The following is a 27,492-nucleotide window of genomic DNA, read 5'->3' as shown; positions in this document are numbered from 1 at the left end:
TGGAAGTGTGGCTGGGGAGACTGTTTAGCCTTGCTGGTAAATACCTGTGTATCTTTATAGCCAGACCCACTGACAGGCAGATTAGTGCCTAAAAGAACAAATAATATTTCCAAGGAAAACTGTGAAAGACAAGTTATGTGTGAGTGTGTGTGTGTTTGTGTGTGTGTGCATCCACACCTGAATGTGTGCAGGGAGATTATGAGTTACTGCCAGCAGAAAAGCCCCACAAGCTTCTCATGGAGCCACCACCTTCACGGCTTTGTGCAGCGCAGAAACAGAGAAGGGCTGAATCTCACTTCTGAAAAATGAGATACAAGGGCTGCTTGTTACGCCAGAATAACCTCACAGGTCGTGATGGATTTCCTCTGATTTCTAGAGTGGCATCACCAATATTGGTAACAAGTGATTTCTGCGTTGAGGAAATGGAATGAAAATCTGACAGCCTCACACAGCTCTGAGGACAGTGATGTGTGTCACACATCCACATGAGCATACATGGGCACCTCCCTGGAAAGCTGCTGGCCCTGCCTCTGAGCCTTGATATATAAAGATATTGTGTGTCTGTCTCCTTCTCTGCCCTTATTTAATGCTGATTTTGGCAAATGAGCTCCCAAGGGATGAACGTGCCTGGGGCCAGGCTGCAGTGCTGTGAGGGCAGAGATGGTGCCACTTGGATTCTCATGGGGCTCCCACTGCCTGAGCTCCTTCAGCAGCTGTTGAGACTTAGCAGATCCTCAGATACCTGGGCTGTTCCTAGTAATTCCCTCAGTACTGGCACAGGAAAAGGGGGATGACCAGCAAATGGCAGAAGCAGTCTAAATTTAGCTCCCTGATGTTGGGCCAGCTTCTGCTAACATCAGCGTCAATGGCAAAAGCGATGTTAATTTGAGTGGGAAAAGGGCTGAACCCAAATTAATATAAGCTGGCCTGTGTAATTATCTTTATTGGCTGATAGGGAAGGAAGACCTTATTCACTCAGTGCATTCCTATGGCTGCCTGGCTGTGCTCCAGTGATGCACCAGGCTGCGAGCAGACGGGCTGGGAGAGGGGGACAGGAGTGCTGATCCCTTCCTGAGGGGCTGGAATTCACTGTCACCCCCCAAATGATTAAATTCTGCTTATTTCAGACCAGCAGGTAATGGAGCAACATGCACAAATGTGGTGGGTAGGATTTAGCTCTGTGTGCTTGTGGAAAAACTTTTCCTGTTAAGTCCAAACTTCAAAACCCCGGTCCCTGTGGACAGCCATAGAGGAATGCGTGTAGGGTTCAGTCAGCGTTAAACACTGCATTTCTAGACTGGTAAAAAGAGCAACAGCTGAAGAAAAGGGCTACACGTTTAGGAGCACAAGAAGACAGCTCAGCATTGCTAAGAGCTAGGCATGGACAGAAAACAATTGGCAGTACAGAGAATCTGCTGGGGCTGGCAGCCTGAAATCAACTCCACCATAATTGTTTTCTTCTCCAGTAAACCAATGTATTGATTAGGGTAAGCAGAAAGGATCAGTCCCGATGGAGCTCTGCTGGGCATTTTACCACACTGCTTAGTTCAAATGGTCACTGTTGGTATTCATGTGTTTTCCCCTGCTGAGCAAAGTGGATGTGACAGAAGACAATGTAATTTAGGGTTCTTTCTCTGAGCATGAATTTCTGCGTGTGATTTCATATGCACACACTTGCAAATTTATGGGGAGTCCCAAAATCTAATTTCCATTGTGCAAACTCCTGTTTAGCACAAACTTAATTTTGCAATCTTAAAATAAATTCTCACGAGACAGTATTATTATGGCATATTGGAACAAAGCAGACATTTTAGCAGAAGCATGCCAAGAGCATTTGTCCTGAGAGCACACACCAATGTTCTCTTTCTGCTAGGGAAATATACACCTTTCTTCACATTAAAAGTGGTGAGTAGAAGAGGTTGCCCAGGGAGGTCATGGATGCTCTCTTCCTGGAGGTGTTGAAGGCCAAGTTGGATGAGGCCTTCAGCAATTTGGTCTGGTGGAGGTTGTCCCTGTCTTGTCCCTTCGTGGGGCTGGAACTAGATGATCCATAAGGTCCCTTCCAACTGAAACCATTCAATGAATCTATGAAATCACCAGTTAAAGCACTGTAGGCCCAAGGTGGCATGGAAATGTAGAGTAATCCCTGACCCTCCCCTGGGTTCTCCAATGTTCTTGAATGTCCCCACTTGCTATGAGAGGGTATACAAATGATTTGCAACTGAGAGGACTCTGGCTTGTTTAATCCCCTTAATAATAATTAATGACATGGACATTGAGATGTAAACCATGCCAGGCAAGTTCATAGGAAGGAGAGCACCATGGTGGATGCCGTCAGTAATCTCCCTGCAAAGACTACAGTGATTCTTTGGGCCAGTCTTCTTTAGCTGGCCATCTGCTTTGCATTCCCTGGTGGTACTTTGGTTTGGATCTCCAGTTTGTTTGTCATTTCAGTCTCCCACTTTATTATTTCCAGAGCCAAGTGAACTGCTGCCAAAGCCAATGCAATGAGATTGCATCATGAGCTTTGTGACATGGTATACTTTAATTTTTTTTTTTTTTTAATCTTGAAGCCTCAGCTCCTGGAATTAGTTGATTATGTTAGAATCCCAGTAGTCATTAAAAAATCAGGGCAAGGAAAAAAAGTGGATCGGTGCTCCTTAAAAAATAAGTTAAAAAAGAGATTCCTACAGACCTAGTAATTGCAAACCAAATAAAAAGAGGCTCTATGTTTTTTTCTTCCCCTTTCTTTTTGTTTTCTTCCCAACATCAGAGTATCTTACAGGCAACCATCTTACTTCTGAGTCTTTCACACACAGTTTTTGAGTGCTGGGCACTGGCAAGCCTGAGCAGCAGCTGTTAGTTTCTAAAGGCAGGGGAAATAAGTAGAGTCAGCACTAACAGAAGTTACTTTCCCTTTGTCTGCGCTGCCTTTTCCTCTGACCCTGCAACATGCTCCTGCCTGTGGTCAGTGCAGCACTGGAACCCACTGCAGCAGCTCAAACAGCTCATGTCCCAGTAACTCCCAGAGCAAAACAAGTGTTTGTGTTAACCAGAACTGTGATTCCCTTGAGGTCAGGAGCAACAGCTGCTGCTGTCACTGACCCCGTACCTTTAAATACTCTCAACTGCAGTCCTACAGCATTTGTGTGTTCAAGGCACATCTGAAATGTGATTAGGGCTTGACCAGTGATGGAATGGAGACTGTTGCTCTTGCCCCAACTTGGAGATGTATTTGAGGTGCAATTATTAGAGCTGAGAAGGGTTTCTTATTTATATTTCAGTTTACACTTTTATTCCCATTTTTATTTTTCTGTGGGATAAAAGGTGACATTTGAGACTGATTTTAACAAAATATGGTTTTGGTCTGGATTTTTCATCACTCTGGGCTGGGGCCTTAGGGAAACATATTTGCTTTTATTGCTTTTTTTCCCCAGTAACTAAATGGAATTAGCATTCCCTGCCATTGCTGGCCAACTGGATACAGTGCAGAGTTCAACTAAGTGCAAACAAAGGACAACAACTGTCATGAATCTGCAGCAGGAAAGTACTAAAAATTAAAAGAATAACAATAGAGAAAATGAAGAGCCATAGGTCAAATATGCTGCTGGCCCAGCTTGATGAAATGTGTGGTGCTTGATACTTGCCAGTTTTGCTGATGTGCTTTAATTTTCTTTTGGTCTGTCAAATTTCTTCAGTACTTCCACAGCGTTTGTAGCTGGAGATGAGATGAAAACAGGTTCCATATAACCTACCAGATGTAGAAGGAGTACATCTATAGAGGCACCAGTATAAGGCAGGACCTCTGTGCCCTTTCCAGGTGCTGTTCAAAGCATGTGTTCTTGTCTGCAAGCTTTTTAGATGGGCCAGAAAACAGCTTCACTATACCTTCAAGCTGTGTGACCCTCAGACAGAAAAGATCAACTTTTTTCTACTTCATTAAATTTTATCTGATGCTGTTTTAGTGATGGTGAGGTTCAGTGGCACAGAAGTAGCTCAGTGAGTCACAAAGACCCAAACCAACTCTTGATAAACCTATTCTATTCTGTCAATGATAAGCTTTATAGTTTATTATCAGTAACTCAATTAAATTGACAGAAGCAATCCCTCTGATTTGTGTATCCATACTTCCCCTTGAGTTGTTCCAAAGTTCATCAGTAATCACTCTTCTTCCTCAGAAAAGAATCAAAGTCTTTAACCTAGAAAGGAAGGAAGGAAGGAGATCTGAAATAGCATAATATCTGCAGCTTAGGTTTTGGTTTTTAACTGTACTCTCTGCTTAATGTCATATAGTTGGGCACTGGCTTTATAGATCTCTAACGAACAAAACCCAGGCACTTTATTGGCAAAACAACCAACTTTCTAAGGTAGAAGAAAAGTGTTTCCACTGATCTCCAACACATGAAATGCAAAGGGAAGATGAGACATGTTGCTCCCGAAATCTGCATCTCACTCTCTGGGGGCAGCTGATGCTTTTGCAAGACTGGGAACTCAGGGACCAGCTAGACCTAAGGGCTGGGGTATTGAGGCTATTTCATTGCAGCCAGAAACCGGATGAGCTGGTGATCTGATTGGGGTTAAATGAACAATAAGCCTTGCTTCCTTGATTTTTGTGGGATCCTTTGGAAAAACTGCACTGGCTTACCTTAACCCTCCCAAGGGGTGGCAGGGAAGGATGGCCCTGGAAGCAATCTCTTGTGCCAGCTATGCACAGGTCAGGTCCGTTCAGTTGAAGGGGGGGCTGTGTGAAGTATGTGTGCTGCACGTTGTGGCTGCTGCAGCCTGTTCCCCCCGGGGCCATCCGCTTCCTCAGCTCCTGGCCATCTCCTTGGAGAGAGAGGCTGCTTGGCTGCTGGCCACGGTCTCCTTTGCTGAAAGGCTTTGGCAGGGAGACAACGGAGACAAGGAGGAGGAGGAGGAAAAAGGGAGGAAGAGAGAATAAAGGTGGGGGAAAAATACGGGAGGTGGTGGGGAAAGGGAGGGGGAAAGAGGGGCAGGGAAAATGGAGATGGGGAAAAAGGGAGGGAATGGAGAGAAGGCAAAAAAGAGGAGAGATGAGGAAAAGGGAGAAAAGTGTGTGAGGATTGGGGGGGATAGGCAAGGAGGGGAAAGGAGAAAAGCAGAGTGAAAGGCAAAGAGAAATAAAAGAGGAGAAATGGACAAGGGAAAAGACGTGAGGAGAGCGGAGCCTTCCTGCCGCATGCAGCCGGTGCCGGGGAACCGGTGCCGACAAGAGGCGCGGGCGGAGCGGGGCGGGCACAGCCGGGTCCGGGCCCGCCCCCCTCCCACCGCCCCCCCTCCGGGGCCGGGGCGCCGCGGCCGCGTGTCGGAGGCGGCGCGGCTCTGCGCCGCGGCGTGAGGCAGCGCCGCGCCCCCGCTGCCGGAGGAGCCGCTCCGCCGCCGGCCCCGCGCTCGCGCTCCCGCCCCCGCCCCCGGCCGCGGCGGCCCCGGCGGCATGATCTCCTGAGGGGCCGAGCCTGCCCGTGCCCCGAGCCCGCCCCGCCGCACAGGTGAGTGCCGCGACGGACCGACCCACCCGCGGGGATGCCCGGGCGGCGCTGCCCCTGCCCAGCCCCGCGCTCCGACTTGGTGGAGTTTCGGGGTCTGGATAGAGATGCCGTTAGTGGGGAGCAGCATCCCTTCGGGTACCTTCGGCCGGCCCGGGTACATCTTGCCGTGTCCCCGCGCTTCCTTCCCTCGCAGCGCGGTGGCTCCGTGTGTGCGTTCCCGGAGGGAAAAGTGGCTCTTGGCAGCGAAGGATACTGCCTGGTACTCTAGAGGCTCGGCTGAGCTGTTGGGAGGGGGGTGCGTGTGTGCCGTGTCTGGGGTGGTGGCGAAGCTGCCGTGGCTGTGGGAAAGGACTTTCCGAAGTGCCCCGCCGAGGCTTGGGCTTCGTGGGGCTGCCGGCTGGACAGAGCTGCTGGGCTGAATGTTAAACGTGTGCGGGAGCTGCGGTGAGGGGAACTAGCTCGGCACCCCGGGAGCAGCAGGTGAAAACGGGCAGAAAGCTGGTAGAATCGGGGAGGGGAAACAAAAACCAAAAACCTGTGGGATCGCCCAACTGGGTGACAGATGCGGCTGTGTGGTACCGAGGGCTGCAGCTGGGGCGAGGGTGGGTCACCAACAGGTGCAACGGCTGCTCCGGAGGGTGTGCCCCGACCCCCGGGTCGCTCCCGCAGAGCCGCTGTCGGGGGTCGGATTTGGGGAGTCGCGCTGGACCGCTCCGGCCTTGAGCCCCGGCTCCGTAGAGGGGCTTGCGCTTCGCTGTGGGAGCTCTTGGTGGGGCAAACTTACGTGAACGAAACACTGCTTCCGCGGGAGGCTGAGGCTTAAGGCTTGCATGCATTGGTTATTATTTTTCCCCTGTTGGGAGAATGCATTCAGGAACAAAAACTTTCTAAGAAAAGTAAGGGGTTTCCAATGAGAAGTGTCTTTCTCCAAGTGGTGCAGAATTCTACAGCCTTGTTGGTTGTATTTACAAGGCATTTTAGTTTTCTGGGGGTCTTCTTAAGGAGCGGCAAATCCTGCAGAAGATATGTTTTGGTCTGCAGCATTAAGAATGTTCTTGCTTTGCTTTGGCATTTACCAATTTCAAGCATAACCTGTAAAAGACAAACAAGAAAGTCAGGGTATAAAGCCCATAGATCCAAGTACTCCTTGTTAAATCAACTTTTAAAACGGGCTTTCCCTAGACAGCAATTCACATTCTTCAAGGGGAGAAAGGATGGGTGAAATTGAATTGTCCAAATTAAGTCAAAATGAATTGCTTAATATTCAGCGGGGTTGATAAATGAACCATTAAATCAACACTTGCATAGTGCCTCATTGAAAAGAAGAATGAGCAACTCTCAGCTGTGTGCTGGGCAGAATAGGTCAGGCAGTGACGTTACTACAGAAGTGTGTGGAGCCGAGTCCTCCTCCTGCTAACAGATGTGATTTGCTCTGTGACACATAGACATGGGCATGAGCAGTCGTGCCCTGTGCTATGAGGAGCAACATCTGCTATAAATGACCATAATTGTCCCAGCTTCATCTCAGTGGAGTGAAGTCTTGGTTATGTTTCCTCTGGCGTAAATTAACAGGATTCCATTGACTTCTCCTGCTGATGTGTGTCTGTTGACCAACTCACTGTTGTGTTTCAAAGTATTTTTATTATTATTATTTTTTTTTTCTTAAGGAAGAGCTGTAGTTTTGAATGCCAGTTTGAGGGGAAAAAAAATGATACTGATAAATGGAAAAATAAGAGTCATCATTCTGAAACGAGCCAGACAGGATTCCTTCTAAGTAAAAGCTCTTTTGAGAGCATTCCCTCTCAGTAGCCGCGCATGAGCTTTGCTTCTAAAACTTTCCATTACCATAGGTGATGGCTGTATTCTGTTTGCCACTGAAAAATTACCTTTGGCTTTGCCCCTTGAAATCCTTGTGCTGGAGTGCGCTGGGGATGTTGACTCAATCCTTATTGTGCCTTCTGGAAACTTCGAACACTTTGTTTGAAGAATCGTAGATTAAATGACCCTGATGTTTAGCACCTCTTTGCTTTTGCAGGTAGCTTAGAGTAGCTAGTCTTGCTTAAAGCTTTTAACACTTAGAAAGTGACAGCTCTTTGTTTTGTTAGTTCAAACTGAGCATTACAAAGAGGGAATTAGAAAGATACTTTCTTTTTTTTTTTTTTTAAGATGCTTACAGAAACAAATTATCCAGGCTGCAGCTGAAGGTGGGATTGTAATTTGATTCACACGTGAGAAAGCTCCTTGCCTACATTTTGTTTGGCTGGGAGAGAGAGAGTGAGTCTGTATCTGCACCTTTAGGCATGCAGGGCCATCATTTATTTGGGGGCTTATGATTTTATAGAAGTGTGTTACATAAAGTGGTCTGCTGCCCTTTAAGGTGATGAGTGTGGCCATAATACATATGCACAGATCCTGCGGGTGCTGGGTTATTAGCTGGGTGCACTAGAAGTTGCTTGAACGCATCGAGAGCTTTGTATCATCTGTGGTGAAGCAGATGGAAAAGTAGGTGTGTTACCCTCATGGGAGAGGAGATTCTGGATCTGGAAATGCCTTTAGGTAGCGTCTGACAGCGGTGTGCGTTTTTCACGTGTTTTGCTGTTCCTGAGTTGCAGGGTAGCTGTGGGTATTTTTGTTCAGCAGCAACCTGTGGTTAGTTAGTCTTTCTTTGCTTCTAATCATCCTCAAAAAGAAAAGAAGTTAAAAAAAAAACCAAAGAAAAGTTTCACTGGAAGCCTACCATGCCTTGCAATGTTACCCTGCTGCTTCTGTTTCCTTGCTTGCTATTTTTCTTTGAAATCATAATCATAGAATCATAATGCATTTCTTTAGTTCTTTTGATAAAGACTGTAACTTGATCTTGCTGGGAAGTGGTCACTCTGTGCTGAGCAAGTGCTGGCAATCGTATTGACTTATTTGGGGAATACTGGAGGAAAAATAGAAAAGATTCACTTGCATTGATTAAAACCTCCAGGGTAATCTTCTAACACTGCAGTTCTCTAGGTGAAAAATTAACTTTCTCTGCTGTCTACTCCTGCTTTTAATTTCATTTGTGAGAATCTTAGGCTCTGTTATCAGTTTACATTGAGTCCCTCAAGTGTGCTTGAAGTGGAAAGCATTTCAATCTAGAAGCTCACACAGACCATCACCCTCAGAGTCCACATTTGTCTCTGGCCACCAGCAGATATTTCTTGATACCACTGACCCCCAGAAGAGTAACAGAGGCAGGTTTTGCACCAGCTCATGGTTCCTCACCCAGGAAATGCTTCCTGAGTGATAGTAAAAAAACCCCAATTAACAGCTACCTTGATGCTTTTCTGGAGGTTTGGCAAGATAGTACTTTAGGAGTAGCTGAACAACAAACTTTGATTTATGAGGTATCAAAAATGTATGCATTTTGGACGTGGAGCCTTCTCCATTTCAGCTGCCACTGTCCAGCACAACATGCAGCCAACAGCTTGTCTCTCATTGATTTTAGTAAGAGATTTTTGCTGAATATGCCTGGAGTAATTTGAAAACAGTTAACTTGTGGGGGGGACAGTAGGTTACTAAACCAAACCACTCCACAAGTTCTTTTTAAATAACTCTGAAAAAATCTTAGGTCTCAGCTATTTTTTATGGTCCCTGAGTTTGAGATGGATCCTGTGGGAAATTTGGTGTTGGTTGGTTGGTTTGTTTTCAGTTTGGGGCTAAATATTTGAAGAAAAAAAAGGATGTTTTTTCTCAGCCCACTGATCAAGGGCTGGTATAGGTGTGACTTGGGTGTCTGTGCACTTTCCTTGTGAATTCTTCTCTTTCTTTCCTTCTGCCTCAATCAGCTGTGCCCAATACAGGCCAGGTCTGGGTGAGCTGTTATCTGACTCATTTTGAGGTAGTTCAAAAGGATCCCATTCACATTACCAGGCACTGGGTCATCCCTGAAATCCTGCCAGTCTGGTGTCAAGCCTTGTCTTTTTTCTTTTCTCCCTTCCCCTCTGCCCCCTTGATTTCTGCTATTCTGTTGAATTTGAGCAGACCAAGTGAAAATGGATCTGTTTGGTCTTTAAAATATTGGGGTTTTGTTTCTTAAATGGAGGATCTTGCTTTTCACTAGAGGTGGAGCACTGGGGTATTTACCCACTCTCTCTGCTTAGCAGGGAAGGATACTGGTTCCTCACAGAGGTGAAAACTTTGTTGAATCTCAGCATCACACTCAGTTTAGCCTGAGCATCTGATAGGTACACTGGGATCTTTATTAGTTTTTACTTTTGAATTTTATGATGATTTTAAGAATCTGGTGCTACACAGAAAGCTGTCTCAATCTACTGCATCAGAAAGTGGTAAGCTGGTAGTATTGGGTTGTGGTGCTATCCCTGTTGCCCTTATTTGTCTCAAAGGAGCTGTGGGGCTTGTCAGGGTGGGTGTTGGTGAACTACTGTGAATACATAAGAACAGTGCTGGGTCCACATCCAGGGAGATGTTGTCCACTGCTGGGATGAGCCAAGATCTGCTAGGATCACCCCAGTGGCTGAACTGCTGGTATAGTGTTTTCCTCTGTTCCTTGTATGGAAGGTGTCAGTGCTAACACAGGTCTGTTTCTTTGGACATGTGTCAACCAGGGCTAACCACTCACTTAAAACCATCCCTGCCTTCTCAGGGGGTTGGTCATCATCTGATGTACTGGTTTTGACACATGAGCGGGTGGATACCTGCATTATGGGGGCTTGTATCAGCTCAGTTACTGCTCTGAAGACCTGCTCAACCCACCAAACTATGGTGGTTAGCAGCTATGGCCTGGGTTGGTGCACATTTCTGTGGGTGAGGTGGGAGCATAGGGCTAAGTAAAGCTCTGTGGTGTTTATTTCCTTTTTTTCTACTGTTGGCCTGAGAAATAAAGACTGTTCCCTTGCAATACTGACACGTCTGAAGAACCTCTTGCTGCAAGGCAGCGCCGTTATTCTCTGTAGTGCTTGGATTGCTCAGCAGAGGGAGAGCAGACCGTATCGCACAAGCACCCAAAAATGCCAGCAGCCAAAGCCACATCGCTCTGACTGACAGCAGGGAAGGACTCCCAAAGCCTCCCTCCCTGCTTCAATATTGTGTGGTGTTGCTGTTGTGGTTTTTTTTTCCTTTTTCTCTTTTTTCCCTTTTCTCTCATCCCATCTTGTTTTAAAGCTCAGAGTTAAGCTATGATTTTTCACCTCTTGATCAAAAGTAGCTGCCTCAATCTCTAGGTTAATAGACTAATTCAGATGGCAGAGTAGATGGCTGTGATAAAAAAGATGTGTCCAAATCCGAGAAGCAGCATGCTTGAACCATCTTGTGTATTCCAAGTGCTTCCTAAATATTTAGGCCCTTTCCTAAATATTTAGGGAGAAATACAAGAGTTGACCTTTAGTTCCTGAAGATTTACCAAACGTTCAGAGACAAGCAAAACAAAAAAGAACGAAACCAAAACATAACCCTTAAGTTAGCTGAAATTCAAGCACCAAGTTCTCCACATGACTTTTCTCCAGGCCAGACGGTCACAAATCAGCGTAGCTCCATTGACTTCCTTGATGCTGTGCCACTTCTGCCACTGGCTAGAGGGCTGGCTTTTTTGGGGTGGCCTTTTTAGGGTGGAAGTTTGATGAAAAGTTTGTCCCTGAAGTTTTTGTCTTTACTTATTTCATATTTTTTGAGGGTGGGAAAAGTATTTGGTTAAAGAGTAAAATTTATGCTGCTGGGGCAGTATTTTCAGTCAACATTTCCTTCCCCATAGCATACTGTGTGGAAATCCAGGAGATTTAGACATGCCTCTTTTTTTTGGTCAGAGATGTCAGTTAAATGTGATAAGAAAACAACTGTTAAAACACTGCCAGATAAAGGCAAGATAAGAAGCATGAAGGGGAAAAAAGCCCAGTGATGGGTTCCTCCAAGTGGATTGCATAAGGCAGTGTTTTGGAGACCTGGTTTGTTCCCCATCTGCCACCAACACAGCAGGTGCCATGGTCAGCTTCAGAGCTTGTATTCCTCAGAGCAGGGAGTGTTTGTGCTCTGACACCACTTAAATCAATGAGGTGCCATTTACTGAGGCTTTTAGTAAGTGGAGCAGATCAAGCTGCTTACTCTGGTAGCATGAGGAGTTTAAGTGGAGTGAAGCTCCAAGCACTCTCCCCTGCTTGATCAAAGGGCACGACCCAACTCTGCACCAGGCATTTTCTAAATAAATGGAAGTGTTCTTTTAAAGCATGAGATGAGAGTAAGTGGAGGATGATGCTAAGGGCCTTAACCCTCTTTTAGACAGGGAAATGTGCCCAATTGGTAAATGTGGAATGTACTGCTCAGCAAGCAAAGAGGAGGTATCTCCTCTTGGAGGTATCTGTGAGCCAGGGAGGATAGTCAGCCTCCCAGGGAAGAATCTTCTGTGCTGGCTTGTGAAAACAAATAAAAACCAAAGCCAGTCTTGAGTTTACTTCCAGTTTCTTGCCCCCTCTGCAAAACTTGTTAGGAAGTATTTCAGCTCCTGTTAGAAAGCAGTCTCCAGCCTGCTTTCACCCTGTCTCTGACAGATCCTTCCCAGCACGCAAGCTGCCTGTATGGTCGCACCAGCTCTGCCAGGAGCAGGCAGTGGGGGCAACCATGTTGAGCCAGTGCTATTAACAGCAGGAGAAACACCTCTCACCAGAGGAGAGTTCATCTCTGCAGGATAATGAGCTCTGGCTTGCTCAGGACTGAATTGCTGCTGTATGGATCACACCAAAGCACAAATGAACATGCAGCACTGGGCCTTTCCTACAGCCTCTTTTATACATAGTGAATAGCTAATTGAATGAGAGCTCTTTGGAGCTATTGGACTGCTGCTAGCCTGACTTATTGTGGAAGAATCTTGTGCAGTTTGTCTTGCTCCACTAACTTTTTGAAGTCTTTCAAAGCTGTGCGTTGCGGCAACCCCCAGCTTCTAGTCTGACTTTAACAGTATTGCAAGTGTGAGCTCTGAAGAGTGGAGTTGGGGAGTAAAGCTTGAGCTATACTGAGCATGGTTCAGAATGTATAGCCATGGTGTGGGGTATGAGAGTCTTTCCATGACTTAAATGACATCTTTTATATATATATAAATTACAAAATGGCTTTTGCAGAATGCATGAACTAGGGGTTTTTTTTTTTGAGTGTCAGCATGGGCAGCCTTGCTCTTCTTGCAACTTACTTTAGGGATAAAATGTGTTGTAGGTGGCTTTTCTACCTTATGCTACCTGTCTGAAGGAGGGTAAAATTCACTGTTCGCACTGTCACGTTCAGGTAAAACGTTTACCCTGAATTTTAGCAGCTCTGTGTTAGCAAGTTTACAGATATTCCAATGTTGAAATTGCATCTTTCATTATACGTGACTTCTTTGAGAGTGAAACCAGCATCTACCTTATTTAACTTGACTACTTTTAATTTTGTTTCGGTCAAACCAAAGAAGAATCACAGCCCTTACAGGCTTCAGCTCAGTTTTCTGCTTACACGTTGGTCCTGAATAACTGAATTATTTTGCAGTTTTGTTCACAAAGCTTGCCCTAGCATTTTGTAGAATGTCATTAGCTGTGTTACTGTTTCACTGCAGGCACTGGAAAATCCGTTTTACCTGTGCCTGCATAGCAGTGTGCTACAAAAGGCTTCCCTCGCATGTAGTGAAACATGATTAACTTGGGGGGGAGGGAGGGATTATGGTGAAGTTGCAGTGCTTTGATGGGATGATTATTTTATGCTTTGCCAAACACTGATATTTAACAGGAGAAATATCTCAATGAGATATTTGAGAGCAAGTTACAGATTTGAGTTGGCTAATAGGGGTGAGGCCAATCCCTATTATAATAGAATAGAATAAACCAGGTTGGAAGAGACGTTCAAGATCATCACATCCAACCTATCATCCAACACCACCTAATCAACTAAACCATGCAACCAAGCACCCCATCAAGTCTCCTCTTAAACACCTCCAATGATGGTGACTCCACCACCTCCCCAGGCAGCCCATTCCAATGGCTTTAGTGCCACTCCTGTTAATGAAAATGCTGGGAATGGCATCAGACATGCGGTAATTACTTACTGGCAGATGATGGTTTTTGAAGGTGTGAATAAAAGATCTGATGCATCGATTGGATTGCCTGAAAAACAAATCTGCTAGGTAGTCTTTTTTTTTTTTCTTGTTCTCTTTCATCCCCCAAGGAGCTCTTTGGCTGCTGAGCAACAGGTATTTTGAAATTCTTCTACCCAAGTTGGTATCTCAATGGCAGCTAAGGCATGGACCCTTACAATAGAATTAACCAGGTTGGAAAAGACCTTCAAGATCATCAAGTCCAACCTATCTAGTCAACTGAACCATGGCACCAAGTGCCTTATCCAGTCTCTTCTTAAACACCTCCAGTGATGGTGACTTGACCACCTCCCTGGGCAGCTCATTCCAATGATCAATCTCTCTTTCTGTGAAAAAACTTCTTCCTAACATCCAGCTTAATCCTCCCCTGGTGCAGCTTGAGGCTGTGTCCTCTTGTTCTGGTTGCCTGGGACAAGAGACCAACCCCCACCTGGCTGCAGGTAGTTGTACCCTTCAGGTAGTTGTAGTAGGTACACTTCAGGTAGTTGTAGGGAGCAATAAGGTCTCCCCTGAGCCTCCTCTTCTGCAGGCTAAGCAGCCCCAGCTCCTTCAGTCTCTCCTCATAGGGCTTGTGCTCCAAACCCCTCCCCAGCTTTGTTGCCCTTCTCTGGACATGTTCTAGCAACTCAACATCTTTCCTAAACTGAGGTGCCCAGAACTGGACACAGGACTCGAGGTGTGGCCTAACCAGTGCAGGCTGGTGTTATATAGATGCTATTACATGCTTGGCAAATAATTGAAGGTGGGCACTATGTTTATTGGTTTAGACGAAAAAAACCCAAACCTTGTACTCACTAATTCTAGATGATCCTTGGGGTGTCCTCCAACCCTGACAATTCTGTGATTCTGTGTAATTCTTGAGGCCCAGAAAGAGTAATTCGCCATTGGAACGTGCTGCCCAGGGAGGTGGTGGAGTCACCGTCCCTGGAGGTGTTCAAGAGGGGATTGGATGTGGCACTTGAAGCTATGGTTTAGTTAGTCATGAGGTGTTAGGCATTAGGTAATAGGTTGGACTTGATGATCTCTGAGGTCTTTTCCAACTTTATTGATTCTATGACTCTGTGATCTAAGTGCATACCCCTGACCATGTCACATCATTCCCCTGCTTGTTAACTCCTTCGGGGAAGTCTTAACAGATTTGTTCCGCGTGACTGCGGTCGGCAAAATGTGTGACTCTTCCTGAGTATATAATTCACTCATTCTGTTCTTTATTATATTCTCTATCATTTTTCCTTGTACTGAAGTTAAAACTCAGTGGTCTGTGTCTTTGAACATTTGGCTTTTTAATGAAGTATTCAACTGCGGGAAGCCAATGACAGAAGTGTTTCACATAATATTGTGTGTGTAGTGTGATTTTATTTCTTCCCCCTCTTTTTTCTTTTTGTCCTCACTCTGAATTTCAGCATTGCAGCTTTGTTCAGAGTTTGTGAGGTCAGAACCAGAAAGCATGAAAATGATGCATCTGCATCACCGGTACGTCACCGTGGTCTTATCGTGCTGCACTGCGTGGCACTGCCAAATTTCACCATGGAAATTGTCAAAGCAGTGTCCCGGGGTTTACAAGACAGACTTTATCAATTGTAATGAGCTTTAATGTATTTATTGTGAGGAATAAATTAAACACTAGAACTAATGTTGACTGAAACCAAATGTATTACAGTTGTAAGCCGTTCTTGTCTGTGACAGTACCAAGGCATAGGGCTCTCTGTATGCCCAGGAAAGGAACTTTAATGAGTGTTTCACATTTTGAAGGTTCCAGAAATAATCTTAAAAGTTGGGAAGAGACTTTCTTTTACTCCCTTCATCTTTGCTCATTCTCTGCACAGCCCTAGCAGAATACCAGTACTGCAGGCGTCTGATGTCAGGATTTGTCAGTAGCCTTGTACTGTAACTCTGTTTTACGGAAAATTTAACGTTAGAAGCTTCTCTGTGTTCTCAGCAGGAGAGTCTGAAATATATATATGAAGTCTTGTAAGGAAAAGTGGGAGAAAACTGTAGTCCTCGTAAGTGCCTGCCTCAGAAGGGGCAGGCTGACATTCTTGGATCTTTCCTTTTGTTTTGCACTGTTGGTCTCTCCTGAAGCACCAGGTTGTTGTGGGTACATGCTCCTTGTGACCTTTTGTGCCAAGGCTAATAGAGCTATCAAACCTCTCCGCTCTAGCGGCAGAAAGCATTTACTCACTAAATTGTCATCCTATTCACCAAAGGGCGAGGAAAGCCTTGCCCAGAGGTTATGGGAGTATTAGGTGTAAATCAGCACAATCTCCCAGTTTTGTCTGATCAAGAGTTTTCTCTCTGGTTCACGGTGGTGACCTTGCATTAAGAAGGGGCATATATATAGTTATTTTTTGGGGGTAGAAGTACATGCTGTCCTCTTAATGATGAGACATGGGCCACCTGTTTTGGCAGTAAGCAGATTTTTAAAGAGATTCATGTAATAGCCTCAAAATCTTGTGATAAAATTGGAACAGTCAGTCCGTGGAAAACTTCCCCACAAAATTATATGATAATTCCACTTAATTTTGTTGCTCTTCATTCCCTCGTTTTGGGGATTTGCTGTGCCTCAATTGCACACCTGCTGTTAGAAGAGGAACAGCTTTTCTCTTTCATGGACCAGCTGCAATCTCAGTCCTGTGATCCACCCTGGGGTAGTGGCAGCTGAAAGAAATAAAATTTCCACTTTGCTGGTCCCAAGAAGGCAGAGAGCCCTGTGTGTGACAGTAACTCAACTTGTTCTTTGACGTTGCTCTAGAGCTTCCAAATGCAATCTGCCTGTGTTGCTGCCCTTGTGGTGTGCCTCCAAAACTGAGAGAGATGTCTCTGGTCACTCCTTGCTATGCTGGGTACCTGTTGGTGCAACTTAAGCAGCCTATTGCAAATTGCTCATCTTGTCTTGCACCTGAAATTCAAGCCTGGGTTTTCTCCAAATGGGTGGCCACTCCATAGAGCATTTATCAAATTGTAGATGCCTTAATCTGGTGGCAAAAAAAGAGAATTCCTTTTTTTCCCCTCCACACATCCCCCTTACTAAGTTGCTCAGGCTTTTTCATGGTTTTGCTCCTACTTTTTCTTTTTTCTTTTCCTCATCACCTTAGAGCTATGAATTTGTTTCAAATAAGTTCCTAAAGACAGCCCCTTGAGAAGGTTAACAAGAGGCCATCATGGATCACAAGTTCAACTGAGCTCAGGATAGAAGATGAACTTGCAGTCATCAGCAGGGTTTTTATGCTGCCAGCCAGCCAGTGTTTGTCTGCTTCATTTCATTCCAGAGCTACTTGCTTGTCCTTAAACTATATTTCATGACCCCTCATACAGATGACCACAGTTATAATCTTCTGTATTGAGGGGTGGAAATACTACGTGAAGATGGAAATAGGATGCAAAATATGACACATTCTTGAGTGAGGTCAGTTAGAAACATGGTTTAGAGAAGTCACAGTAGGCAACTTGACTGCTTCTGAGGAGGACTATCCCAACAGGGAAGAGGAAAGAGAACTGGCCTGTTGCTCTACTCACTGAGATTAAAAGAGCCTGTGTTGGGTTTGTAGGGCTGCTTGTCCAGTCAGTTCATGGTGCTTAAGCCTTGCTGGTGCTGCACTGACTTTGATAGGTCAAGAGGAAATGGCCAGGGGAGGTTTCTATTAGATATTAAGGAAAAAAATTCTTTACTGGAAGAGTGATCAAGCATTGGAACAGGCTGCCCAGGATAAGAGGTGGAGTCACCAGCCTTGGAAGTGTTCAAAAAACATGTAGACATGGCACTCTGGGATACGGTCTAGTGGGGCTAAGTGGTGTTGGATGGACTTGATGATCTTGGAGGTCTTTTGCAACCTTAATGATTCTCTGATTCTAAAGAGGGGTGGAACCCAGCAGCATTAGTATCTCATTGTGCAGAGAAACCATCCAGCTTCACTGCATCAGCTCTTTGATGGGAAATGGAAACATTTAAGTGCTTCACTGGGAGAAATTAATGAGCTCTTCTTCCCAATGTAGAAATGGCTTGATTTACCACTTTGAAATAGATGTGCGGGGCTGAAGGGCTGCATGTGTGCTTGCTTGTTCTGGGCTGTGCTGCCCAGCTGCTGGCAGGGCTGTGGCACTGCCCTGGCAGCTGCCTTGGTGCAAAGTGTGTGGGTTGTGAGCTGCTTCTTGAAGGTGTTGCCTGAATATACACCTGGTGCTTTTGATCACGCCTGCTTTTGCTGGGTTTCATTGCACTTGTATAAACAAGAAAATCATGGCATCAGATTTTTACACAGCAGGGCTGATATTGGCAGTAGTACCTTGTTAAAATGAAGGACTGCCTGTTTTATAACAGATAGTGTGAGCCCAACCTGCATTTTCCGCTTTCTGACAATATCCTGTACCAGATAAAGTCCAGTGAGAGTTATGTGCAAGTTCAGTTACTTTAATACCATTTTTCAAGAACTGCTGTGCTTAAAAGGAGTTTTTGTTAGCAGGGGAAAGGTGAGAGTTTGGTGTTTGCTTTCTTTTAAAGTTGTACAATAACCGAGGAGTCCTTTCAAAGGATGGATGCGACACAGACATTAAAAAAGGAATATGGTTTTGTTTGCACACGTCCTGTTGGCATGAAATTTGCTTTGTCCATGTTTATGGCAAAGATATATCTCTTTCTAGATCTATTTTAGAGGCTGAAATATCAAATATATGAATGTAGCATGCTGCAGATAGTAAATTTTGACTGTAAGCTCATAGATGGTTCAGAGTATCGTGTGCCTTAGCTACAGCATTGCCCTCTCAAAAAGAGAGAAAACTCTTCAGACAGTTGTCACTACAGTTAAGCAAAAGTTTAAAAGCAGTATTGGGAACCCAGATCCCCAGAGTGTGGAATGAAAATTAGCTGTATTCATATTGAAGTTCAGGGTGTCAGATTTGGGAGCCTCAAGGCCATGGACAGTCACTAGAGCCTCCACAGAGTGAGTCAAAGCTCTGAATTTAGAACCTGATCCTCTCCAGTTATGTGAGGAGTTGAAATTCCTGGCTTGGGTGTTTAAATTAGCTGCTTAGATGGAATTGATTCCCCACCTCTTGCCCTTTACATCTTTGAAAACAGTTTCCTTCCCCCCTCCCCCCCCCCCCCCCCCCCCCCTTTTTTTTTTTATAAATTAAATTATCCAGGATGAATTAATGATAATAGATATGGATAATGGAGGAAGGTCTATGTAGTAAAACTGTGGACAGAATCACTTCCCTCTTTATTGAAAAATTGCATCTTGTTTCTGTTTTGTGCCCTGGTGGATCAGGCTTTGATTTTCAGACCCTGGAACTCTGGAGGGGGAGCCCCATAGTAGGAGATGTACTTTCCATGGGCAGGAGCTAATTAGCTGTAATTAGATTCCTTAATTATTATTTTTTTTACTCATATATGAAATATCCCTAATTCCTTCATTTTTTCCCCCCCAGGCATTTTATTCAGATTCTGATTAATAACCAAGGATGGAAATACTTTAGTGTATGAGTACTGTACCAGCACCGTGCCCTAGGGATGTACCTAGAAAGTGTGAGGGGGGTGGGGGAAGCTTTCAGCATGGGGTCTGGCTCTCAGTACTTTCTGCAGTGGTCATTGCTTGAGAGGGGCTGGGAGTCAGTGGACATTCAATACCCACAGTGGGCTGGGAAGTCTCTTCACCAAGAACTGCCAGTGCCATGGAGCCAATAACTGTGCACAGCCCCAAAGGGGAAAAAGGAGCACTGGTTGTAGGGTAAGCAAGTGGAGGGAGAGTAGCAGTAGGTTCCTCATTTGTTTTGGTCCTTTTTTGGCCCAACATTGATATTGAGGCACTTCCCAGAGAGAAGAAAGAACTGGAGAGAGATGATTTTGTGTGTGTTTGTTTTCTTTCTTTTTTCTCCCCCGAGTGTTTTCAAAAATGGGAAGTTAGGGGTTTTGCTTTTAAGGTGGGGGTTGTGTGTTGATCTGGAATGGCAGTGGTTTATGCAGGTGCTTGTGCTTCAGTCACCTCTTGGTAATACAAGACAGCGTGTAAGGTCGTGCACTGAAGGACATGTAAGGATTTGTCCTTTAAGCTGGAAGCTCTGCAGTTAGAAGCAAGAGAGGAGTAAAACATGTATTGGCCAGTCCGTGACCGCTGTCTGAAATGAAGCTGTGGAAGGTTAAAGGTAGACAGCAGATCAGCTTTTCTGGTGCTGGCAGTGGAATTATCCCTGGTGATGTCTCCACTGGAATAGTGTTGGTATTTGGAGTGGCTGTCTTTCAAGACAGATGAACCTAAACATGGGCAGCACCACAGGAGAATTGGTGGTATGATGAAAGGCCTAGAAAGGAGCCCTGACAGGAGATGAGTAAAGGAGAATGAAAGCTGAAAAGAATCCTGATCACTAATTAAAAATGTACTGAAGGGGAGTACAAATGAGGGGGAAAAAAAATAGTAGTAAATAAGTTAAAGTAATGGAGCAAGAATAAAAGAGGTACTTTGGCTATGAATCAATTTGGACTAGAAATGAGGACTATAATTAGTAGAGCAACATACTTTGAAGAGTGGGTAATGGGGTGTAGCTCATGGGAAGGTTAAGGAAGATGATGGCCCTTGAGAGAACCTTGCCCCTGGGAGGCTTTGCTGCTTCTAAATAAGGTATTTGTTGATGCATCTTCCAACCAACAAGCTAGTGGCTTTTCCCCATTCCATTTCCAAATTGCACATTTTTTTCATTAAAAAAACCACACCACAAAACAGTTCACAATCTGCAGTGCCTTAAGATTATGTTGTTCACCTTTACAGGCATGTGTTGTCCATCCAGAAAAGCCATGCTTGTTTTTGCTGTGTATAACTGTGTGGATAGTAGTGATGTTGTCTTTGACTTGCCAGCTGGAGAGCACCAGAAGGGTGTAGTTTCTCTGCCCCAGCTTACCTCTGCAGCCTGGGCTCTCTTCCCAAGGCAGGGATACATTTCTGGTTATCCCATTCCTGAGAACTGAGCTCTTCTGTTTACAGAGACAATGGGTCCTTTTCTGTCACATTCATTTATTTTGAGTGCAGATAGTGAAATCCCAGTCTGCTTTTGTGTTTTGATAGGACTGGATGACAGAGCTGTTGTGTTCAGGGGAGGAAGGCTCAGATAAAGCAGCTTTGGGTGCCCATGCTTGAATTCTCCCCTGCACAGTGCTCCATCCTCTCTGATCGAGACATAGCAAGGCAGCAAAATCAAGATTCCTGCACAGGCTGCAAATTGAAGAAACCATTTCTTAGTTTCTGCCTTTATCTCCCAAAAGGATAGAAGGGCATGGAGCAAGCCATGCAAAAACTGATTTGCATTTCCATTAAAACTAGATAATGCCAGAAGTGAAAGTTAATATGCAGCTGTGTAACAAGGCTTGGAGAATGACAGCATCATCATTAAGATCACAGAAAATAAAGGTCAACACAAAGAAAATATTTGGATGTCAAATCAATGGAGGTTGTGCAGAAGATGATCAGTCTGTCCTCAGGTTAGCTTTCTGTGTGCTTCCTGATTCAGGCCAGTTCCTAGTGTTTATTTTAGCTATGTACATGGGTTCTAATAGTTTGTTGTTTGCTTGGGTTTTTTTTAAACTGAATTAGGCTAGAAATCCTGTGCATTCCTTTCCAGAAGTTTTAGCTAACATTGCCTGGTGTTCAGTGAATAATGGCAATCAATAACAGGAAATGAAATCCAAGAATTCTCTTTTTCTGTGCCTAATTAACCCTGAGAATTAGCTCCCTGTGTTGCAGCTTTCTTAACCAAGATGAGTGAGGAGCACAGGTAGCATTAATGCTAGCATGGCATGAGCAGCTTAGAACACGTTTTGATGGCTCTTTGGTATTTTGGATCAGTAATACGTTTTTTGGCAGAGCCTGATGTCAGGAATGAACAATCTTTTTGAGCAGCCAATTAAAATAATGACTTGGATGGCAAGTTCCTCTCCTTTTTCCTCCTGTGTATGGCTGAACCCTTCCTATCAAAGAAGTTGTATCTTAATTGGCAATCCGCCCCCCCTGCATCTGCTCACTCTATCACCCCCTGCAGAGAGGCACAGTGCTTAATTAAAAGGGAGTTTGTGTTTGTTTATCTCTGGAATTTCATTTGTGCTTTTGTAGATGTTTCAAAGGTGGATGAGTTTGTAGAGACCTTGCTATGTAATTAATCCTGTAATGCTATTACTTTAGGAGAAGAAAAAAACAACCCCAAACCAAGGCAAGAGCTGAATTCATTGGAGATGAGAAGTCCCAGAGTTGTCAAATTTGATCTGTGCTGTGGAAAGAGGAGTGTGGTAAGATCCATCAGAGGAGCCAGTGTTATTAGGAGGGTGATATGACCACTGTGAAAAGGAAGGAGGTGGCTCCTGGAAGTGGCAAGGTTGATCTGCCTTCAAAGAAATTTTAGTCTGTGGCCACTCAAATGGGCCTTTATGTGGGGGAGTGTTTTATAGTCATCAAACAAACTGAAGCAGTCAACTCCTTACTTCTAGGTCTATAGTTTTATAACTGTGTGGGTCTCGGGCACTTTGAGGCTGCACGTCATCTTTAGCTCTCTAAATTACTTGCATAGGACTCTGCGCTTTTGTCATCAAAATTTTAATTAAAATCACTGCTGAGGTGTGATGGGATCCCCTGAGACAGAAGGGAGCTTCTTCACATGCTTTCAAATACCAGTGGTCTGGAAAATGTTGCTCTTCATTTTAAGAGAAAATGAGTGAATGAGGTTCTTGGGAGCAGCGTTTTCCCAATACTGTAGTTTTTTTGCTACTTCATATCCTCCTCCTTGTTCTGCTCAAAGGAACCAGTCCACTGACTAGACTTGGGGAACTGCTTACAGAACACTCTTCCTACCAGAGTCCTTGTAGGATTAATGGTGACCTTGAGCTGGACAAGCTGCTCCTGTGCCTGTTTCTTCTGCAGAGGTGTTCAGCTTCCGCCTTAGGTGTTCACCTTCTGCCATGCAAGGTCTTGCATTTCTTCAACTCTTTGTGAGGCTAAAGGGTAGTTGGTATTTCACACCACTGGGCTTTAGATGCTGCTTAAAATCAGGTGAAAAAAAAATGCCCAATCATTTGGAGTTGGGTTTCTTCCCCCTCTTTTATTCTCTCCACCTAGGCTTTAGTCAGAAGACTGCTTAACACAGCCACTTATTTGCCAAGGCTGGAACAAGTGTAAGCACAGTTGTGGCTGCTAACAGTGGCACACAGATATTTCATATAACCCTAAGGGACAACATTGTAGTTTCTTACATCCAACAATGCTAATGCCCCATGATTACTACTGTGCCACATAGCTGCGTGAGGACTGATAGTGCATAACTGTGACTGCTCTGACATTAAGATGTGTATGAAGGGAGAGATTCCATTTGAATGAAAAGCTGCTGAGCATCTGGGATTGACTCAGTGATGTTCTTTCACATCTACTTGCCTGATGCTTGGCACAATGTAGCGTGTTGCAGTCCCTTCTAGACTTCAGCAGTGCTGAACCATGAGCACAGCACACTGAAGGGAACAAAATAAAGGGGGGAGGGGAGGGAGAGGGAGTTAATTGATTTTATGCTGGTGGTATGGAGTGGAAATAAAGCTGCTGGATAGATTTGTAGCACTTACTCTACCTCCACTGGCTCATTAAATATGGTGAACCTAAGCAAAGGAGGTCGCTCTCTTGCTTTTCCCCAAGTTCAGAGTGATTTAGCTAAAGTGGTCCTGTGATGATCTGTCTGGCATGTGGTTGGAGCAGGGACTGGAGCGTGAAGTAGAAAGTCCTTGGGTATGTTGTACTCTATGCTGTGTTTCTGCTCCCCTGAGCCACAGAATTTTAACTGCATGTCTAGTGTAGTTAGTGCAGAGGCAAATCAGTCCCTTGGTATGCTTGCTCAGGTAGGGGAGGAGGAAGTTGAAAACCAGAACATTAATTGCCTGAAATAGTGGTGGTAGTTTTAATTTGTTTTGTTTGTTTGATTCAGGTTTTTGGGAGTGGAGGAGTGTGTAAAAAGAGAAGGCCTTCTGGAGCGGTAGTGCTGCAAAAGGAGTAGGAAACCATTGAACAAATGGATTTTCTGTTTGCTCTGTGCACTGAGCTTTTCACTTTCGTTAGGAACATATTAGACTCATGGAGATGACCAGTGAAATTGTCTTGACAAAGATTTCTGCCAGGAGATCAAAATAAGTAAGTTTAAGGAAGACTGACTGGAAAGACTCAACCAATTACAAGCTTCCCCAACCTCCTCGCTTAGTTTCCTCACAAGCTTAATGTGAGAGGAGGAGGAGGAGGAACACACCTTCATCAGAATGCTGCACAGGGGAACAGGGTTGCTATTAAAAGCCCAATAATGACTTGTATCAGTTTATGCAGGTTTGCACTGCTGGGTTACTCTGTGCCTGGCACTTGACAAAGCACAGATAACATTTAAATCAGGCAGTAAGTGTAATTAAGTACTACCCTTCAGCGCATCTCTCCTTTTAAGACATTTTTATACGCCGTGATTTAGAACATGACAATTGGGTGAGATTAAAGCAGCAAATTGTGCCTATAAAGCAAGCCCTGAGAATAGCAGGAGACTGTAAAATTTTATAAAGGGGAATACAGCACATGCCTCCAATCCGATAAAACTTTTGTGAGCTGGGAGATTAACTGTGAAATACAAATAAGGCGACACCACACGCGCAGCCTTCCGATAGTAAACTGCTTGTTGTTGTAACAACTGATTTCCTCTCCCCACAAGATTGCTTGCTTAACTCTCCCAGAAAATCTCACCATGTGACTGATTCATTAACCACTGGAGGTGTGGTAAGCAGGTAGGAAGTCAGACAGCAGTGATGTTGCTGTAAAGAAAGCAGTAGTGTACCTGCAGTGGGAAAGATCACCCGAGCTGAAACACAGGCAGTCAAGCTTGTGATTGGTTTCTTCCCCAGCTTCAGATAAGTTGCATTTGCAAAGGGGAAAAAAAAATAATAATAAAAAATCCTCACCTTATTTCAAATCTTTAATAAGACTCAGTGGAAGGTTTTCTTGGGGAACAAAAATGTTGCTTTATTTGAGAAGTCTAAAATGTTGTCTTCTGTGCTGCTTGAGTGTTTGGCTGTTCAGTTTCTGCAGCACTTTGAATGCATCAGAGCATCTTCATCAGCTGCGTTTGGCAAAGCTTATAGAAGAGGCTCTGAGCCTTCCAGAAGTTTCTTACTTTGTACTTCTCAAAGCTGATTGGACACAAATAACTTCCACAAATCACTCTAAAGTTGTCATTTATAGTATCTGAAAGGCAGAGACTCCCTTGGTATTACTGCTCTTGGTGGCTTCTGCTGTTGCCCATGTGTTATGGCATTGCCCTTCACAGTTTTTATTAATGATCTCATGTGTTCTCCCTTCTTTTCACTCATACTCATCCTGCCTCATTCAGTCTTGCACTGGGAGTTTATTTTTTAGTTTATTAACATAATTACCATTTATTAAGAGACACTGATTCTAAATATGTTCAACCTAAATGCCTGGTGAAGAGATGCAGAAGCCCGAAGTCTGCTCGTTTCTTCCCACCTGCATTAGTTGTAGAGTCAAATTGTGTTGCTTTGTAGATCATTCTGTTAGTCACATTAGAAGGAAGATGGTGCATGTGGAATGGGGAGGAGAACGATGGCTGGCTTCTCTGACCACCTTGGCTCTGCATAAATCCCAAACAACTTTACAACACTTGGCTTGGGTGATGTATTACGTAAGAAAATAGCAAAACTGGAAGCAGAGGTTTAAATTATTCTGCAAGGACAATATTGCTGCTCTGTAATAGAATAGTTGGGTTTCAAATGCTGAGCAGGCATGGCATTATGAACAGAATCTAATGCCAAGCCTTGGACAAATAACAGTGAGGAAGGAAAGGGAGAAGAAACAAGTGGGAACCTGTGATGAAAATACAGCCATGTTGACAGCTAACTGTTCTTTGGGCATGTCGTGCTCAGCCCTTGTTTTGATAGGGGAGGTGTTTACACATTCTATGCTGCTTTTATGCTTGGCTTCCTTTTGACTTTTGGATTTATTATTTGGTGCCATATGCCATATTTGTTTGAGGTTGTTTTGATATTGTTAGGGAGATATCAATACTTCTGCATCAACATTATAAAAGTTTTGGTATATAGAAATGTTGACCTTTTCTTCTTGCTTGGTTTGAAAAGTCAGTTCAAAATGGCAAGGTTTCATACAGAATGGAAAATCCCTTTTCTGTGAGAGGCAGGTAACTGCAGCCAAAACAGGAGATCATATCTCATGATCCCATATTTCATCTACAACTTGCTCTCCTGAAGAGGATAGGAATTTACTTCTTTATCTCCTGCATGTCCAGGAAGGTCCTGAGTGGTTTCACTGCTGCAGCTCTTCTTGGCATTTGCCTCCAATCAGAGTATCATTGGCTCACTGAATCAAACCAGAACAGTTAAAACATTTCAAAACATCTGTAGGAAGTCATTAACATAGAAAAGATTTTTGGAAATGGAAGTCCCAAATATTCAAGACAATGTTCTGACAAGCTGTCAGTGAACAGCATGTTGCTTCTGATCCCGATGGGAAAGCAGCTGCCTCTCACACCCATTGAGCCACATCTGCTGCAGGCAGAGCTCTGATGAACTTCAGACTGGATCTCAATACCAGCTGTATGTGATCTATCTTTAACTCTTAATTTGCCCAATAACTAAGTTTACAGCTCATTGTGTTCATGCTCAGGGGAAGCTTTCCCCACCTGATGACATTGATAGCATTTTTTTCCTATCCATGCTTTTTGCTTGAGTGAAATGAGCCCTCAGTTTTCCATGAGAAGGGTTCTGTCTCTGTTTTGGTGGGGCTGAACTGGTCTTTGGGATTTTGCCTCTACTGTTCACACACACATATATATATATATATATATGTTAGCACCTATAGTCAGTACCAAAAAATTAGGCACCCAGCCCATTGTGAACTCCAGAGTAAAGTGGACCTCAGTTGAAACTGCAACCTGAGAGTTACCTAAGCTGACTTGTTTGACTGGGACCAGAATCCTTTAATACTTTTTTTCCCCCCCCTCTATGTTTCCCCCCCAGGTTTTAGTGATGTTTTTTTGTTGCATCATCTACCTTTCAAAATAATCAGCTTAATTTTTCTTTTTCCTTTAGAGATAGTAGGGAGTAAGCACAGAAACAAGTGGAACATTTGTTCTGTTTGGGGTGAAAAGGTTTCATCTCAAATATTTGACCTATAAGCTGTATTTGATTTATCTGTGTGCTTTATTCCTATTTGTTTTCTTATTTGAATGGGTTTATAATTGGACTACTGGGATGCCTCTGCTTGTTGATTGTAAAAAAACAAAACCAGAAAAAAGCCAAACAATGTATTTTCTTCTCAAGGTGATGCTCATCTTTTTTTTAGCTTACAATTAAAGCTCCTGAGAGTGAGCAAATTGGGCAGAGGTTAAAATCAGTGAATTGCTCTGCTTTAACTTCAGCAGAAGGTGCAGCAGCAGGAATGTTGGTATTCCACCTCTGGTTGGGATTTGTATGTCTAATGCTGTTAAAATTAATGGGAGTTAGGCAAGCAAATCCTCTGTCCATAGATGGGGAAAATAGACCTATTAATTGAAACTGCAGCTCAGCAGCTCTAAAGGTTCTTTTCGGCTTTTCCTAGCAAGCATGTGAGCACTTCTGGGCTCATGAATACATTTTAATACTGCTGGCTGTGAATCCTGTTTGGGCTGAAGAACTGAATATAGCTGGAGTTGTCCATGTCAACTAGGCTTTATGAGGAGGTACTGTATTGCTTACCCTGTGTTACAGCATCAGAGGAGCTTTTGACGTTATGACTGCTGGATTTACTGAAACTTCACAATGCTAATTCATGGCACTTCACTCCAAATAACTTTCTTTCCCCTACCCCAGAGTTCTCTCTCAAGTGCCAGGTG

General features: G+C 44.2%; 1 protein-coding gene across 1 annotated transcript in view; it reads left to right on the top strand.

The window, feature by feature from the left end:
* Positions 1 to 5,433: 5,433 nt before the first annotated feature.
* SGCD (sarcoglycan delta) overlaps positions 5,434 to 27,492 on the top strand; it is a 354,310-nt gene continuing 332,251 nt past the window's right edge. The window contains exon 1 of the mRNA XM_054168463.1: positions 5,434 to 5,510. The gene's annotated coding sequence lies outside the window, so the exon portion shown is untranslated. The remainder of the gene's footprint in view (positions 5,511 to 27,492) is intronic.

The sequence above is a fragment of the Dryobates pubescens genome, chromosome 16 (assembly GCF_014839835.1).
Source record: "Dryobates pubescens isolate bDryPub1 chromosome 16, bDryPub1.pri, whole genome shotgun sequence".
Lineage (NCBI taxonomy): Eukaryota > Metazoa > Chordata > Aves > Piciformes > Picidae > Dryobates > Dryobates pubescens.
This window is presented reverse-complemented; position numbering and strand designations above follow the sequence as displayed.